Source organism: Nannospalax galili, unplaced genomic scaffold, assembly GCF_000622305.1.
Source record: "Nannospalax galili isolate Female #2095 unplaced genomic scaffold, S.galili_v1.0 scaffold461, whole genome shotgun sequence".
In the NCBI taxonomy this organism is placed as follows: Eukaryota; Metazoa; Chordata; class Mammalia; order Rodentia; family Spalacidae; genus Nannospalax; species Nannospalax galili.
In genome coordinates this window covers 10,487,813-10,505,132 of record NW_008349975.1, presented here as the reverse complement: position 1 = coordinate 10,505,132, position 17,320 = coordinate 10,487,813, and the positions used below count along the sequence as shown (strand labels likewise).

Sequence of the window (17,320 nt, the reverse complement as noted above, 5' to 3'; positions counted from 1 at the left end):
AAAATTATTTTATCTTTTATACTGAGTCAAAGTTCTGGCCACAGGTAAAAATTTTAGATTTAGTAATAAATATTGAAAAATTCTTGTTGGTAATTCAACTTATGAGTAAAATTTATAGAAAAAAAATTTTGTCAGGGATATTTCATTAAGAAATTACATATGCTAGGACAAAAGTAAGAACTAAGGAAGAATTTTACTTTGCTTAATTTTATAGTGTCAGTTAACATGACAGGACATTCTATTCATATCTGGCAGGAGAAAGTTATTAGAAAGCATAAAGTCGAGGCTACATTTCTGATCTCACTAGGATGTCTTTGAGTAACAATTTTGATTTTTGTTTAAATTACAAATCATTTCAATTGCTAAATACAACAAAATGTTACCCTTATGGAAGGAAAAGCAAGTTGAAAACTAACTTGAAGCAGATTATCAACTTATCACCACTTTATGGATGGAAGACATCTGTTCTGTTTTGATTGTTTAGGGATAACATCCTGACAGCTCTCTTCAAGTTTCACCCTTTTCTTTGTGGATGGTTTCGAGGAGCAATGAACATATTCTCTTCTTCTTCTTAGGTTTCAAGAATTTTCATAATTACATTGGACTATTTCAAGTATTGACCAGCAAGGGAAGGCTAACTTTTCCATTAGTTTGTCAAAGTTTTCTCTTGTTATACACCTCAGAAATATTCCTGTAAAAACCATGTTTTATTTTTAAAACAATCAACATAAAATGTAGTTGTTTAGATAGTAGATTTTGTTCCTTTGTAGGGTTATGAGTTATTTATCTATATTTAAATGATTATATTTCTTTGTTATTAGCAACATTTTAACTTTCATTTATTTCTAATCATACAAAATGTGAAAAATCACAGACTTAAATACATATTTAATTTTTGCTTGCGAGTATAAAAGAAACACTCTTCCAAAGTTTTTGTTGTTCTTATTTTTGTTGCTTTTCCCATGAGAAAAAAGTTAAAGTTTCCTTTTCAGTAACTATAGAATCAATGGTTTTCTTTAGCTGGAAGTGATTGGAAACTCTGAAAAAAAAATTCACAGCAATTTTCTCCTGTGAGTTTTTTATTTTGTAATTATTTTAAATAAAGGGCTTAGTGTCAGTGTTTTTAGAGTCCCTTGCCAAGTTTTTCTACCTACATGTAGACAAGTTTAAAACTCATTAAAGTATGAGCATAGGTGTTACACATTGAAAGATCATCACTTAGAAAATAACCAACAGATGCTTTTCAATAGGCTCACCTTTATAATTATCAAAATAAAAATATTCCAATATTAACATATTATGCATGGTCTTCATGAAAATCTATTCAAATGCTCCGTGCGTGTCTCATTGTAAGCGAAAATTAAAATATTCATTCCTATCTATTAATTTCCTATATAACATACCTTCCAATGTGTAGCAGTCCAAGTACACTAGCTCTCTTAAGATACCCCTCGATTACAGGAGCCAAATGCTGGACACAATAGAGATGCTGGAGTCAGTCTTGAATGAAGAGCTCTTCTTTGGGATCAGGCTGTTGTCAGAAAAGGCACCTCCTCATGCTGACAGGAGGCTAACAGTTTTTATCACAAAATATTATTTGAGCTGAGATCAAGATGAAATAACTCATTCTAATGTTTTAAGAAGTACCTTTCTTTACTTTGGGGGCATGGTGGGGGGTGTCAACAAACTCACATCATTCTATAGCCAGATGTATTTCACTATCTTCATCTATGTTCGTGTGTGTGTGTGTGTGTGTGTGTGTGTGTGTGTGTTCACTGTATTGAGAGCTGCTTCAATATCTGACTATAGGAAGACAACTATTACCAAGCTGTTATTTCTTCCTACATTTTACCAATGGAAAGAAGAATTATCACAGTAATCCTAATTATTAACTGAAGAAATGACAGAATGACAGAAATACATTGAGAGCCTTGTCATTAAATATAAGTGGCCTTTGTCAATTACCTTTTACTGCTCTTATTAAACTGAGTTTCAGAGCTTTTAGTTAAGTCTCTAGATAGAAAACTGTAACTTCATGTTCGTTACACATACAAAGAAAGCATACCTATAAAATAAGACATTTTCGTTCCTCTGTAATATAATGATTTATTTACAATATTTGGAATTTATTGGCTTCAATTTAGAAAGCAGTATTTTAATTTTCATGCAGAGATCTAAAATGCATAGGCTTAAAAGTGGAGAAGAATTCTAAGTTAATTTTAATCTGTACTTACCCAATTAACTTAACTGCCAAAATTCGCTCTTTAGATTGCTGCCCTTGTCAACTCACTGCTGCATGCAGAAAGCACTCGAAAGACCATCACTCTTTATAAATGGCATTCATATTCTCTCTTTCTTTCACTTCTCCTTCCCTTCCTTCCTTCCTTCCTTCCTTCCTTCCTTTCTTTCTTCCTTCCTTCTTTCCTTCATTCTCTCCTTTATCTTCTTTTGGTTTTAAGGTAGATATACCCAATAACCCCATTTATAAAACAGCTAGTTATTACTAAATAATATGATCTCATTATATCTGATGACATCATTAGCACCCTTCTCCAAATACCCTAAAGGAAGCAAGATACTACATGATGTTTGATAATACCTGGTCAACCCATAGTATCCCCCAATACCTTTTATATTTAAGTATGACTGTGTACTATGATTTCCCAAATCATTTAATTTTCAGAAGATATTATCTGCTTTTCTCACACTTCAGTATAAACTAGAGGACTACTACAAAGGTGAGGAAAATGTTTTAAAATGGTAAAATAATATTCATTTCTATAAACTGTGATTGATTCATTTACAAAATAGAATTTGGTGATAGTTTACTTGCAGCTTCACATATTTCTAGATATAACTACCTATTTTCTGAACAAAGTAGTGTAAGTCAGTTAAGACTGCCACCTATCATAAACTTGGAAAATTCAATGTCACCCCATCTCTAAGAGTCTAAGAAACTATCAAGAGGACATCATCATCATCATCATCATCATCCTCATCTGTTATGATTTCAGTTATCTGTTCATCTGACTTTTCAGTATGTTGTACAATACTGACATTAATGTCCAAGTGGCTTGTTTAAGTAGAAAGTCACAAGTTTGAGTAGATGGTGAACTTTAAAAAATTCTATGTAGCTGATCTGACTATAGCATCACCTCAGTTACTAATCAAATGATGGAAAAATTTATCACAATTTCTTCAGATGAATGGAACCTATCATAGTTCAGGTGTGTGAAACAACTATTCATCTTTGAACACGCTTCTGCATTTTCACAGTTCATATCACCATGGTTGTCTCAGCTAATACTTCCAAATGGTATTTCAAGTGCTTTATAGTAACAGTTTAAACTTTCAAATGAATGTTTTAAACTGGAAAAACACTACTCTAACACCAATAATCTCTCATCATCCATAAGAAAATTAAAATAAAAAAAGAAACCAGGTCTTCTTTTATGGAAACCTAAAGAGCAACATAGCTATGGGAACTTTATAGGCATTGCAAACGTTTATAATATTGGTCTTTCACAATCTTATATGTTACAGGTCTATCAGAATAATTTTCTACATTAATCTTATATTCTATGCTTTCAACATTTTATTTTACTGAATCTTCAAGCACCTATCACAACCAACACTGCAATATGAACCAAAGTTAAGAAAATCTTAATATTTCAGAAGATAGAAAAAAAACACCTCACAAAACTGATGCCAACCAGACACAGGTAATAAGAAACAACTGCAACAGTGGAGTGATAATATTCACTGTACATCCACATTTCCTCTATGTGCATTACCTTTCAATGACAGGATTGTATCTATCAACTTATGAAATAAAGTTATAGTACATGTGCAACATATTCATTTATAATTCTACAAAAGCTTTGAAATGTTCAACTGGAATGCTGATACAAACAAAAAAGGAAAATCTCATGAAGTAATGATTACCATTTATGACTCAACATGACATAAAATACTTTCATGGATAAGAAAATATATTCTGATGCATACTGTATTTGGGAGGAAAAGGACGACTTTTGTTGAAAATGAATTAGTGGATCGTTTCCTCGTGCTTTGTTTAATTTTTAGAAAGAGCTCAAATTAGGTTCCCCCCATGCAAGATATTTTCATTATGAGAAGTACTATGTTGAAACTTACACAAGCCATCACACTTGTTTGGAAACAAATGAGTTTTCAAGACAGAGAAGTATTACTATCAATCACCAACAAGTTAATTCTACATAATAAGGCAGGTTTGGATGCAAACTGATCCATTGTGGAATGCTGTATCTAAAATTGATTACAACAGCACTCAAAATGAATGCAGCCCTCCAAACCACTTCTTTGCTCTGAAACATTAATCTCAATTAGAAGGAGTGCTTCATAATGGTAATGCTTGGTATAAAAAAGTATAAAATAAATCAGGTTTTATAAGACACAACAATTAATCAATTTTCAGACTAAGCCTTTTTTTCTACTTTTCTGAGGCACAAAATTTCCATTAGGACTCTTAAAACAGCTGGTATCTCCAAAATTAGGTTTTAAATGTGTTCTAAAAGAAGCTTACAAGAAATAATTTTTCAAACTTGGTTCTTGAAATTTCTAAATGGCACTGCGTTGTTGCACTGCTTCTCCAGTGCACTGCTGTCTTCTGTATGCGTGTGTCAAATTCTTCTCTGGACTACCATAATCCACTTTATGAACAGAGACTTCAATAGAAAATCCAAAGGATTCTGTAACTGATTGCAGTTTGCAGTAAAAGTTTGGTTGCAAATTATTATACTCTTTGCTTATATTGTCAACTTATGTTTAAAAAAAGAAGGATGTCCTGAAAGTCAAAATGAACATTTGACTATCAAATGAAGCACATGCTGGGCAAATGAGCAATGTGTAAGGCAACATCTTAACAGGTCTCCTCAACACAGCTTCAACAAAGGGCATACAGTTCATTACTGCTCCTGAATGCCCTGCTTCAAGTAAGAACAGCACCTGTGTGAGATTCTGCTGCCATCCAGAAACCAAAATGTTAAAGAGAGAGATCAAATTTAATGAAATAAATTTGAGCTACATGTATATTAAAATGAACATTATTTATAACCTAACAAAGTTGGCTGTGTGGTACTTTCATGTAGGACTATGATCACGCTCTGGATGTATTTCTGGACTTTTTGTTGCAGGTAAGATAAACCTCAGCATTCCCAAATGTACTTTCACAGCTGTTGCAAAAACATCATTTTTGTGCACCAGCCCACTGTCAATTCAGGGTTTCTGACAGGTCGTTCTACTGCCATGATAGCCATTCACTTTTCCCTAGTCTCTTATTTGCCTGCTGCTTTTCCAAAGAGAAGCATTACTCTTAGCTCTCTCAGAAACAAAGCTGAGAAAGATTAGCTTCAGCTTACTAACTGGACCATTACTGTCTAGCTGGATTTCTTTCCACATAAATTTAAAACTTTTTGCTTTATTTAGAGGCCCTGTTTCTATTCAAAGATAAGTACCCTTATTTTTCTTTGTTTCCCCCTAATAAAGCAAGTTCCTTTTTCTATCCAAAAGATGCCAATAAGATCATAATAAGAAAAGTCTCCATAATTCACCAAATCATTTCGCTTTAGGAAATACTGTCTCAAAAAATTAATTTCAATTGGAAAAACAGCTAGCCACAATTCTAGTGTAAGTCTGTTTCATTTCAAATAGTGAAGCAATCTTCATTATAGTCACATTCTTGTCTATGGATAGCTAATCTTACGGGTATTGACATCTGAGAATACTCATAATTTTCCAAAGATAAAACACTGGCACAGTTTTTGCCTGACTACATTTTCTATAAAACCTGTTCAATGTATGTAAGACATATATAATTGTCTTATTCGAAGGAATTATTTTTCTAACATTATATATGATTTTTAAGTTGAAATGAAATGTATTTAGTGCAATAAAAGTAGTGCTTTTGAAGAAGGAATATTAAAATTCATGTAAAAAACCAAAAATCCCGCAACGGTGTTAAGGCAAACACAACAGGAAGAGAGATGTATGCAGCCCTGAAATACACACTAGAATACCTAACCTCATTACAAACCCCCTAGCTTTGAAGAATTTAGGAATAATTTGTGAATGCCATGACATTTTAAAGTGGGATTAGCAAGTCTTATTACTGAACTAACCTCTCACTCTTACATAAAGAATTAAATATTTGCTCTGAATTTAGAATCACAAATCGAAACTTTCAAAGCTCACATAAGAACTTCACATATGAAATATGAGCTAGAAGTTTTAGGTAATTAAATGGAACTCATAAGATAAGATTATTAATGTATCTATAAAATATTGTGTTTTAACCAACATAGTACAGTTTATAATAAATCATAATTTTACTGCTACTGCTAATTCTAAACTCTGTCTCTAACATACAAGAGAGGCTACAAATGCTTATTTTAAATAGGTATGAAGGTATACATTATGTTTTAAACATGGAAGGAATCAAATCAGTGCTGTTCAACTCTAATATTACTTTTGGGGGTACTTGTCTAAGGTTTAAAAAATACCAGCTTTGGCTGTTGTTTTCATTTGACAACAGATGGGCAAGGTAATGCTTGCACATATTTCTATTTCTAGTAAAAAGACCACCCAGTGGATTCTGCCAGAGTCTACAAATGTTTGACAAATACATTGCAAGATAGGAACTAGGGTATTATGAAGACTAAGTCCTGGTCTCTGGTACCCCAGCTGCCAGGGGTCCTGGAAAAAGTGCCAGGCAGTTTCTCACTCTTTATTTCCACTGCATCTATTAAAAAATACTGGAAAAGTTTTTTTTTCTTTCTCTCGCTTGAAATCCTAAGGCGTTAGACAACAAATGTATTTGTTTATGACCTCTCCATGATAACATTTAACAAGTTATCTGTAACAACAATCTTAAAGGTGAAGCAATAAGAAAGGAATCCGGACTGCATTTAATAAGATGCTCAGCTTAGACTAGGCATAATTCCTCCCAACCTGAAACATCTGAAGCCCCTTTCAAAGGTTGTAAAACGTGGTAAGGACTTGAGGTGAGTAGCAGACTCATCCATCTGTCAATTTTTTCAATGCCCTCTTCAGGGGCTGTTTTGGTAGCTTCCAGTTCGGTTAAGAGTTTTCAGATCAAGTTTCAGCCAAGATCCACCACTCCCCAATAGCACCCTCAGCCCCTAGTTCTTGAACTCCTTAGCAACTTGGCTGCCTGGCCGTTGGGGAAGCCTTCCCTTCACTTCCCAGGCAAGTGCAGACATCCCAGGGTTTCCCGCTCTCTGGAAGACCCAATGGACCTAATCAGAGGAGCACAGGAGACTCTATCCCCAAACTGGGTAGCACCCCGAAGACAGCAAGGCCGGCAGGACTCCCTGCCCCCACTACGCTCCCAGCCCGGGAGCAGCCTTCCTCCGGGAACCCAGGGGTCCAGAGGTCCCCCAAACGGTGCCCAGCTGCCCAGGTGGGAGGCATGCCCGAACTTCCCACCTGAGCAGGCGGTCTTGGGCTGCAGCCGCGAGGGAGGGGCAGGGACCAGGAGGCCAGAACCCGGAGGCCAGACCCGGGAGAGCCTGCACGCGCAGGAGATGCTCAACCGCCTGCAAGGCTGGCCAACTTGCCTTCGCCATGCAAAGAGCAGCTTCCGAGAGAGAAACGCGCCGTCCCAGCCCAGCCCGTCCGCCGGCGCCGCGGGCCGGGGCACTAGGACCCCAGAAAGGAAGGAGGGCGCGCCGGCGGCGGCGCCGCACTTACCGCGCTCGGTGGCCCGCGCCGCCCGCTCGCTCCCCGGCCGCAGCCGCCGCATCCACCCGAGCGGCGCGCACACCCAGAGCTCCGCCAAATTCAAAGGCGCCGGGCGCGGGGGAGGGGGCCCGGCTAGGGAGCCGAGTGGGGGAGAGGGGCGGGAGGGGGAGATCGGCAAGTGTTACAACTTCCTCCGCTGCCCACCCGCGGCCCGGGCGGCCGAGGGGAGGGAAGCGCGGCGAGCGCCAATGAGTTCACTTTCTTTTTCTCCCCCGCGCTCTCCCCCTCTCGCTCCAGCCGGGCCCCCTCCAGCCTCCCGGAGCAGGCCCGCCCGGAGTTGGCGCTTCTGGTCCCGGGAGTGGGAGAATGGAGGAGGCGAGGGAGAAGAGGGAAAGGTGAGCAGGCGAGCAGGGCGCTGTGCCAGGGAGCAGCATCCAGGACCGTAATTGTGGGAAAGGGTGGGAGACGCTCCGGGCCGAGTGTGCCCGAGACCAGGCGCGGACACGTGTCAGTGTGAGTGCGTGCGTGTGTGTGTGTGTGTGTGTGTGTGTGTGTGTGTTGTAACCAAGTCCCATACTTGTTTTTTTTGTTTGTTTGTTTTTGTTTTTTTTGTGTGTGTGTGTGTAGGCTCTCTGGAATTCAAACTAGCATCCTCATGCTTATACAGCAATCACTTAACAGACTGAGCTGTCTCCATAGCAACCAATTCTGTTTTTTACTTGCTGTGTATTATTAAAAGAATTGCTTTGTCTCTCTGAGCCACAAACCATGTACATATACATAAACAAAAAAACATGTTTCTCTCCCGTGTGTGTGTGTGTGTGTGTGTGTGTGTGTGTGTGTGTGTGTAGGAGGAGAGGAGCGGAGCCTACCATGCGCTTCCCGGTGCGGATCAAGGGAGAGCCCAATCACAGGGCGAGCTGGACCTGGCTGTGACCATTTATAATCCTTGACTCCTCCGCTCCTCCACTTATCAAGATGACAGGTACTTTATTTCTTCTTCTTCTTTATTCAAAAAAAGAGATTCCCCGTTTTTTGCTTTTGGCTGTCAAATGGGATTTGCCGGACTGAACCACGTTTACCGCCCCTCCCTCGGTCCCTCCTCCCAGCCGCGCCGGGAACCGGGAAAGCACCGAGGCTCCCATGCTGTGACCAATCAGTGCCTCTACTACTCTTGCGGTGATTTAGGGGTCATCCATGAATAACACTTCACGCTGATGAATGACTCTTGCCTGCTTTTGGCTCTGATGAGGGGTCTGCCCGCCGCTGATTGCAAACACTAATGAACTTACAGCGCCATTTGAAATTCACACGCACCAACAAAGTGCGGGGGTACGTGCGTGAGGCTCTGTCCTTTTCTTCTCCGGGTGACCGGGAGGAGGCCCGGGGGGAGGTGGGCGGGTAATTGCTTTGGACTTAAGTGGAAACACTTCTGTGTGTAATCAAACCTCTAAGCTTCTTAGAAAACTACTTTTCTTGATCTTCCATGGGGTGGGCATTTAGGGTCAGCTGAGTCACCGGAGGAGGTGGGAGGGCAAGACACTGGCGGGGAAGATGGATTCCTAGACAGATGGGTGTGATTAAGGCTTGCCACCCCCAGTAGGCGGCCCACCCTTCACAGATCAAGTGAAAATGACGGGTGCCTTCCCTTCCTTTCCTTGGAGGCCAAAAGCGCAAATGACCTTCGGACCCGGGCTGGGGAGGGCTGTTCTAACCGCTCAGACTTCCTTACAAACCCTCGTTCTGCTGGGTAAAGAACAAGTGTCTGCCCCTAGGTTCAAGTACCTGAACCTCCAACAAGCACCAGGAATTCACTCCGCAGAGCTCTCAAACCTCCTCCTTCACCACTACCCCTTTTCTTTCCATTTTCTTTGCTCAGATTAGTAGCCCAACACTGCCCCTACCTCAGCTCGGTTTTCTGTGGGAGGGAAACAAGTTTACAGCCTCCTGGACACTGCCACTTTTGTACTCGCCTAAGTTCGGGGCAAAACTCAACTCAGGGATCTGCAGCCCCAGGCCCCGCCCCATACCCTGGCTGCCCAAAGCCCACCCTGGGAGCTTTTTAAACTGCCCGAAATTCCCGCGGTTCGGCATTTGGGAACACCAAACCCACTAGCTTCACCGAGCCTCGCGCTGACTCCTTGCTCCCCCTGCCACCTTCAGGCACCTTGGGCGTGCGCGCTTGGAAAGGACCACCACTCAGACCTCACGAGGTGCCCAAGCGTCCCCTGAGACCTGCTTCCAACCCTGGGGTAGCTGAGAATTTGTCTGGTCCTGCCCAGGGCTACTGCCAACCTGTCTTCCACAGCGTGGCAGACGGACTGGCCAGCAACCGAGCCGGCCACTTTCCTCACTGAACTTCAGAGTGCAGGGTTTCACCAATCTCTACCTAATTCGTCTTTGCTTTTGGCCATGTGTATTTCTATCTGCGTTCTAAAGAATAAATCTTGCACTCGGTAAAATAACGGCTACCCCTGCAGAAAAGCCTGAATCCTTCTCAGATTTTTTTTCCTCCAAAGTTTAGCACGGTACTAATAAGGGAAGTCAGTGAACTCGAATCACAGTGTTGGTACCCAAGCTTTGAGTTCCCGAAGTTGCTAAGTGGTAGGTGCACCGTTGAGCTTTGATAACTCTCGGTATTAGTGAATCCGACCATGCTCCACTGGCATTAAATGAGGCAAAGACCCAAGGACCACATCTTTCTGGAACAATCAAGAGTTGCCCTGGGGTGAAACAGTCTCTTTCCTGCCACATTTCACCCTTGGAAAAAACTAAGGTGGCGGGTTCGGAGGAGTTATCTTTCTGTGGTCTCAGACATTCTCACTAACTTAAGAACTTTGTCAGTTATGAACATTTACTCCTGACGTTACATGACAAGCAAGCAAACTCCCCCAAATTAGCATTCTTGACATGATCATGAGGCACTTCTGAGGATATTTTATAAATCACTTAGGTAGGCCAGTTCCCCAAATAATTTCAACTGCTTATAACTTTTATAACTATCCAAGTAAGACCTCCTCTTTCTCTTTTGCACCTTGCTATCTAAGAATACACAATGAAGACACTATCCTCACTCTAAAGACCCTGAAACAGAGGAGCTGCGGTGTGCTGGGGAGGGCAATGTTTCTTTCCTCTTTTTCCTAAAACCCTCATTACAGCTGATGCTACTGATAAACGAAGGAATTTAGAAATGACAATAAATCTTGGAGTCTGTCTCTAGCCTAGTTCCTTGTTACAGTAATATTTAACGTTTTTCAGTATATGGTGCTGAGCCTTCACACTAAGTGGATGCAATATAGACAAAATAAATAAATCTCTGTAACTCATTATTACATGTACGCTCAGTGCCTGGCGTCGCTGGTGAACAAAGCGCGCAGGTGTCCTGTTGGTTTGTTTGCCTGCGTGTGCAAGGCTCAGCCTGTAACTCAGGCTGTGTGAGTGTTCAGCTTGAGTCTTCAAGGGTCCTCTCTTTCCCCCTCTCTTTCCTTAACAAAGAAATCTCATCATTTGAGGCTCTTAGAAAATACTGGTGCTCAAAGCCAAACTGCACCCGGCTTCCTGCTTCAAACGCAGCTCGCTTCGTGACCATCCCGACTTTGCCCTGCTGCTGAGCTGTTGTCAGAGGAGGGTGGGGGTGGCGAACAGCTCACTCCAGGCAGCAATCAAAACTGGAGTAGCAGAAGAAATGCAAGACGTCGCTGTCTGTGTGGCAGACCTGAAGTCGCTCACAGCAAACTGCCATGCGTGGCTGGCAGACTTTGTCATGTTAACGCAGCAGGTCGTGTAAGCACGCACCGAGTAAGAGAGGGAGCTGGCCGCGTGTCCTTCCCCCGAGGCCCCCTTGTCCCTCATAGCTGCTCCACCTATCCCTAGAAATCATTGCGAGAGTTCTTAGCAAGCATTTGAAAGTGCAGGAACCTCGGGATTCTCTTTGGGGTAAGGAAAGACACACCTGGACGTCCCATCAGAACTGGACTAGAACACTAAAGAATAGGTTCTTGATGACCTCCTTGGGCCAACTTCTGCCAAGTGTCTTGTTCCCCCACCAACCAAGGTGATGCTAGCTCACTTTTGTTGGTTAGGTGGGCCTCCCTGGAGGCTGTTTTGCTGCCTCTGTGTTTTCTTTTGTCCTGGGATGAATGGAGCCTGGAACTGAGGGGGCTGGGCTTTAACTGTTCCCACCAACCTCCTGAGAAGCAGATGGCCCCCTCAGCCACTTTCTTCTTTGACTTGAGAGTCTTTCAAGCCTGCAGAAGAGGCACTCAGGGTCTGGGGTCAGGCAGGTGCCAGGCTCTCTGCCAAGACTTGCAGATCACTCCACCTTATAGGTATTGTCTGAGTTTACTCCATTGGCTTTAGTCAACTGAGGCATGAGGGCCTGACTGCTGGACTCAGACTGAGTTGTAGCAGGCCTCCCACCTAAAGGATTCCAGACACTGAAAAGGTACTGGTGGAAAAGACACCAAGAGCTAAGCTCAAGCACCTAGATCAACCAACTCACCCCTTGAAAAGACCAGAAAAGCCGATAATCATAAATGTGTCAAAGGAGGTTATGTCTCAGCCCAGAACAAGGAGTAAATGGATGGGCCACTTTTTAACAGGCTAGAAACTGGTGGTCCCTAAGCACATTCTGAGTTCCAGGTACCTGAAGCCTTCTCAAATCAGTTTGCATATAGCAAAGCACATAATCTGGAGCAATTTACATAACTGGAACTTAAACTTATACACAGGTCTCTTAAGTAGCCATAAAGTGATTAGCAGGTTGTTGTTTTTCCACTCAGAACCGTAAGTTATTTCCTTTGGCAGTTAAATTGGGGGAAACTGTAAAACAAATATTCTAATTTGATCATTGACAGAGTCATAAAATTAAATGACTGTAGTGGAAAATATATGTTCATTATCTTATTTAAAGTGAGCTAGGCCTGTCTTCAATGCATACGTATTTTGAGGTCATGCAACGGACTGATGGTGAGACACCCCATCTTGGGGTGTTGCTTTCCCAGCACATTAATTTGTGTTTCATTGTGAGCTTCATGTGGCTTTGACCTTTGTTGGGAAGCACAGTTGTAGGGTACACCCCAACTGCCGATATACTTTTGCTAAAGCATCGTAAAAGACCCCAAGTTCTATGAAGGATTTTGAATACAGAAGCATCTTTTAACATGAGGCACTTTGGTTTTGTTGAAGTTTATATGAATTGAAAACTTGCCACAGGATTCAACACTGAAACATGGAACCTTTATAATAAGTAGTAAGCATGGAGTGCCTTTAAAGCTCTCATACCTTTTAAATGAATGGATTGTTAGGAATTGGGAATTATAGAGTGCTCTAGGTAGACACTAGCTACCAGCTAAGTTTATCATAGATTTGTGGCATGGAAGGACAAATTTGTTAATAAAACAACATCCTTTAACTATGTCATGGTCCAGTTTATGAATTAATTTGTAAATATAGGCTGCAAAATAGGTATCAAGTTAGTATAATCCAGTATAAAATGAGCTGAGCATCTTGTTTCCCAGAAGTGCTCAACTCCCTCTCCCCCTCTTGGTGCCCCTTTAATCTGGGGTAACCTGTGCCTTTGGCCCCTGGAGTTCTTAAAGCTCCAACTAATGATCTTTACCTTTAATAGGACTTCCACTGCACTTTGTGTATAAACCAGGACCCTGGACCTGTTTTTTGTTTTGTTTTTGTTTTTTGTATAGATCCTCCTAACAACTCAGAGTTTTGTAGCTGTGCCAAACTGATCTCATTGCTCTTTGAACTGATAGGGCCTACATGATGGGCTAGCCTACAGAATATTCTGAATAAATGTTAGGAATATTGGAAAGATACATGATTTAATTGGTCTAAATGGTCTTATTAAGTCATTCTGAATTTCTTTTTTTTTAAATGATAGGCCCTAACAAAATTTATATTGAAAATATATGTATTAGCTATATTTCTCTACTTCTCTGACAACACTTTTTTTTAAATGAGACATAGTTATAAAGCTCTAGTCATTACTAGGAGCTACCTTTAAACTTTGCTCAGAAATGTAAAGAAGCAAAGATAAGAATAAAAGGCAAAGAGTAAATTTCATTTTCCTCTTTTGTAGGACAATTCAGTACTTACTGAAAGTTGAAAAAATGTCCTATGCATCATAGCAATGTAGAGTCTCAGTATATTACATTAAACATGACATCATTATAATACCTTTATTGCCTTTGCATTTTAATGGTCAGAAGTGTAGAGCTTGTGGTAACTGTTCTGCATTTCTTCAAAACAAGGTTTCAGTATTCGGGAAACAATCTCTGTTTGTTCCTATCTGCTCAGGAGAACTGTTTCTAATTGATCTGGCATGGAATTTAGTTGGAGATGTGTTTGTGGCAAGGACAGCACAGATCCTGTGTGCTTTGTAAAGTGATAACCATATAGGCCTCATTTGAAACATTTGAGGATTTTTCAACATTAACCTGGGTTAAATTGAACTATAAATTCAACTCAAATGTGTATGTCCTGACAAATTCATCATCACTTCGGATAGACTCAACCCAAGATCTCCTCAGATTAATAAAGGTGATGATGCAGATCACACAGGCACAAGTTCTCCATAATAAAGCACCATCTTGTTATACTTTGCACTCTTTAAATGCAGATTGTTCATATCAATCAGGCTATCACTTTCAGTAGAATGGAAATGTTTAAAAATGATCTCTGGGTAAAGGAAATAGAGATACAGTGAAATCTACTTCCTCTTTCATTCTGTCCAAGTGTGTTCCACTATCATCATAAAGATTTAATTAAGTATGCTCAGCTCAGCTAAAAAGGAAAATGGCTGAAAGTTACTACTTATGAAAACATATTCAGGACATACAAACTAATATATTTACTAGCCTTCATTTAGGGATTTGAGCCACCACAGAAGGTTAAAAATACAGCAGAATTCTCTAGACCCCTTTCCCTGTTTTTGAATATCAAATTTAGAGCTTTCACTTTGTTACAGATAATAGTACTAAGTTATGGTGTTGATGGGTCCTCCCTTGCAGCTTTAAATTGCCTTGAAAAAGATACAGTTTCTTTAATTAAAAAAGCTGCACAGAACTAATCCCTGTAGCTGAAAAAGAAAAGTTTTAAGCAATCTCTTTCTGCTCCGAGAGAGAAAGGCAGACAATACCATAACAGATCAGAAACATAAGCTATAGTGTGCAGCCAGGAGCACAGCAGGGAGCTGAATACTGCTCCGACTGTGTCATTTTTTAATCCCCCATCCCAGTTTTCCCCGTCTGACCTCATGCTGAGATGAAGTTATCACAGAAGACAGCTTTACTCTCACCAATGAATCCAACCCTGGATCTGTATTATCCTCAGCAGATCAAAACACCGCTTTCATCAAATAGCATTATCTGCATAAAAGGCATGCAATTGCCCGATAATTTCACCCAAACTATGCTATTCATTTAAAGGACAAGAAGAGAAATGTAATTCATTCCTTTTGGGAGGTGGCAGAGAACAGTGAAACTTGGGGAGAGGCGAAGGCTGGAGAAGCTAACTTATCCCCTTCACTCATGGGAACTTGGCTGTTTTTAACACAAAATCCCAAGAAGGGGTCCATTTAAAGTCCCCCTATTCCTGTGCTTTAAGATTAATTGTTGGAGCAATTTGGTGCAGTTTGAGTGACAAAAGTGTGAGTTGTGTAGAAAACTGGCAGTGAGAAATTACAAAGCTTGCTGATGTCATTAGGCATGCTTCCATGAGCCCCAATAAAAACATCATATCCAGTAAAATTGAAGAAGTAGAAGAATTAGCTGGACAATTGGATGAAGTTTAACACAGCATTGTATTGGGGTGGGGGCATTCTAACTGGAAGATCTTTCTATGGATTATGAGAAGTTTAAATCTTTACAGTGGGGAGACAAAGAAATGTTGTACACTTCTAAGTTGATACTTAGAAGAATATTTTTAAAATCTTCAAGAGTAAGGATTTTTAAAAAATTTTTAAGCTGTTAAAGCTTCCTTTTCCATTTTATGTTTAAACTATGTTTTTATGTGTTATATAAGCTGTTACAATGGACTGCCTTTTATAGTGGAGGCTAATTCTTATTGACTGACATCAGTTGTTTAGCTCAAGGTATCACGAAGTGTTAGTGCAATCAGACAAAGTCACTAGTGTCAAGGAATTGGAATTATTAAGAGCACTAAAACTGTGGGTGTGGTTAACTAGAAGGTGTATGTTAATATCCTAATAGTAATATCCTAATATTACTCACCATAATTTTAGTAATTTATCTTAAGAACTTAAAACTTTGGTTCAGCTTTTTCAGAATTTACTATTAAACTGATTTGGCAAGAAATCCAGCCTAATTCACATCCTCCCATCTCTCAGACAACATCTATACACAAAAATGTGTAGGACCAATCATCAGAACCATTGGAAAAAAAAAAAAACATTAACATTCTTCACATTGGAGCCTATAAATAGTCCTGAGAATTCGCAAGACTGTTGAGAAATAAGAGTTTTTCTCTTTAAAGACACTGATTCTATAAGAAATTAATTACAGCACTATTATTTGTCAACATTGACATTTTAATTATATGTACATATTCTCTAAATCACTTAAATAGAATATATATAATATGTATTATATATACATATGCCTAAACCAGTTTCCTGAGGCTATAACTTACTACTGGAGTGCTCCAAGGCTAAATGTCTATGTGTATATATGATCTTCTCAGTAGTAAATTTCAAATTCATGTTTCCAAAATGCAGTTTCATGACATACAAATTATCTTAAATTTAATGTGATTAAGCGTTAAATGGTGGTATTTCCTTGAACTTAATGACAGTACTATTTTCGTGTCAAGGTTGATTATGAGAACCAGTGTTCAGAGTGGACTGTTTAAAATCCCAAATCATTAACAGATCATTTAGGATTCAGTCTCACAAAACTTCTTGTCTGTGAAATATCAACTAACTATATGTAAGCAGAGAGGTGAATTTCACATTTACCTACATGTGGGGGTGCCTGTGGCTGTTTATAGGTGCTGCATTTTTATCTGAAGAAGCGGGGAGGTGTTCTTACCATCAATACCATTGCTGGTTTCAACATAGATTTAAGATACAATCTAGCCCCATGCACTGTTTTCTCAAAGTATCTCCTCAAAGCACATTGTGTACTATTAGATCCATTGGAAAATAGCTATAATAAGGCAAACAACTTTTTCAAGACTCTAGACAACTTCAATACAATGAAGATGTGATATTTTATTTCTTCTTTGCTTTCAACCCAAAGTTATGTTTGTTTGACACATAACTGATTTCTTTAAGAGACCAAACCTGGATCATCCATAAATCCTGATTGCAGTTATAGAATTTTATATCTAGAGGGTAAAGATCATGAAATGTTCACTCATTTAAAGGTGATAGCAGGAATACTAATTTACTTGGAGTAAAAGCTTCCTAAATGGGTAGGTCCAGGAAAAGTCAAACAACATTTTAGGTAAAGACATCTGAAAAAATGATTACATTGATTTGTGTGTTAGGGTTGGGGCATGTATAGACCAGACGATAGCTTTCAGAGTTTATTCTCTCCTACCATGT

The 17,320-nt window shown here is 39.8% G+C and overlaps 1 protein-coding gene across 3 annotated transcripts in view; it reads right to left on the bottom strand.

The window, feature by feature from the left end:
* The window catches only part of Tenm3 (teneurin transmembrane protein 3), a 654,883-nt gene extending 647,028 nt beyond the window's left edge, over positions 1-7,855 (bottom strand). For all 3 annotated transcript variants that reach the window (XM_029570439.1, XM_029570440.1, XM_029570441.1), the window contains exon 1: positions 7,750-7,855. The gene's annotated coding sequence lies outside the window, so the exon portion shown is untranslated. The remainder of the gene's footprint in view (positions 1-7,749) is intronic.
* Positions 7,856-17,320: the final 9,465 nt, after the last annotated feature.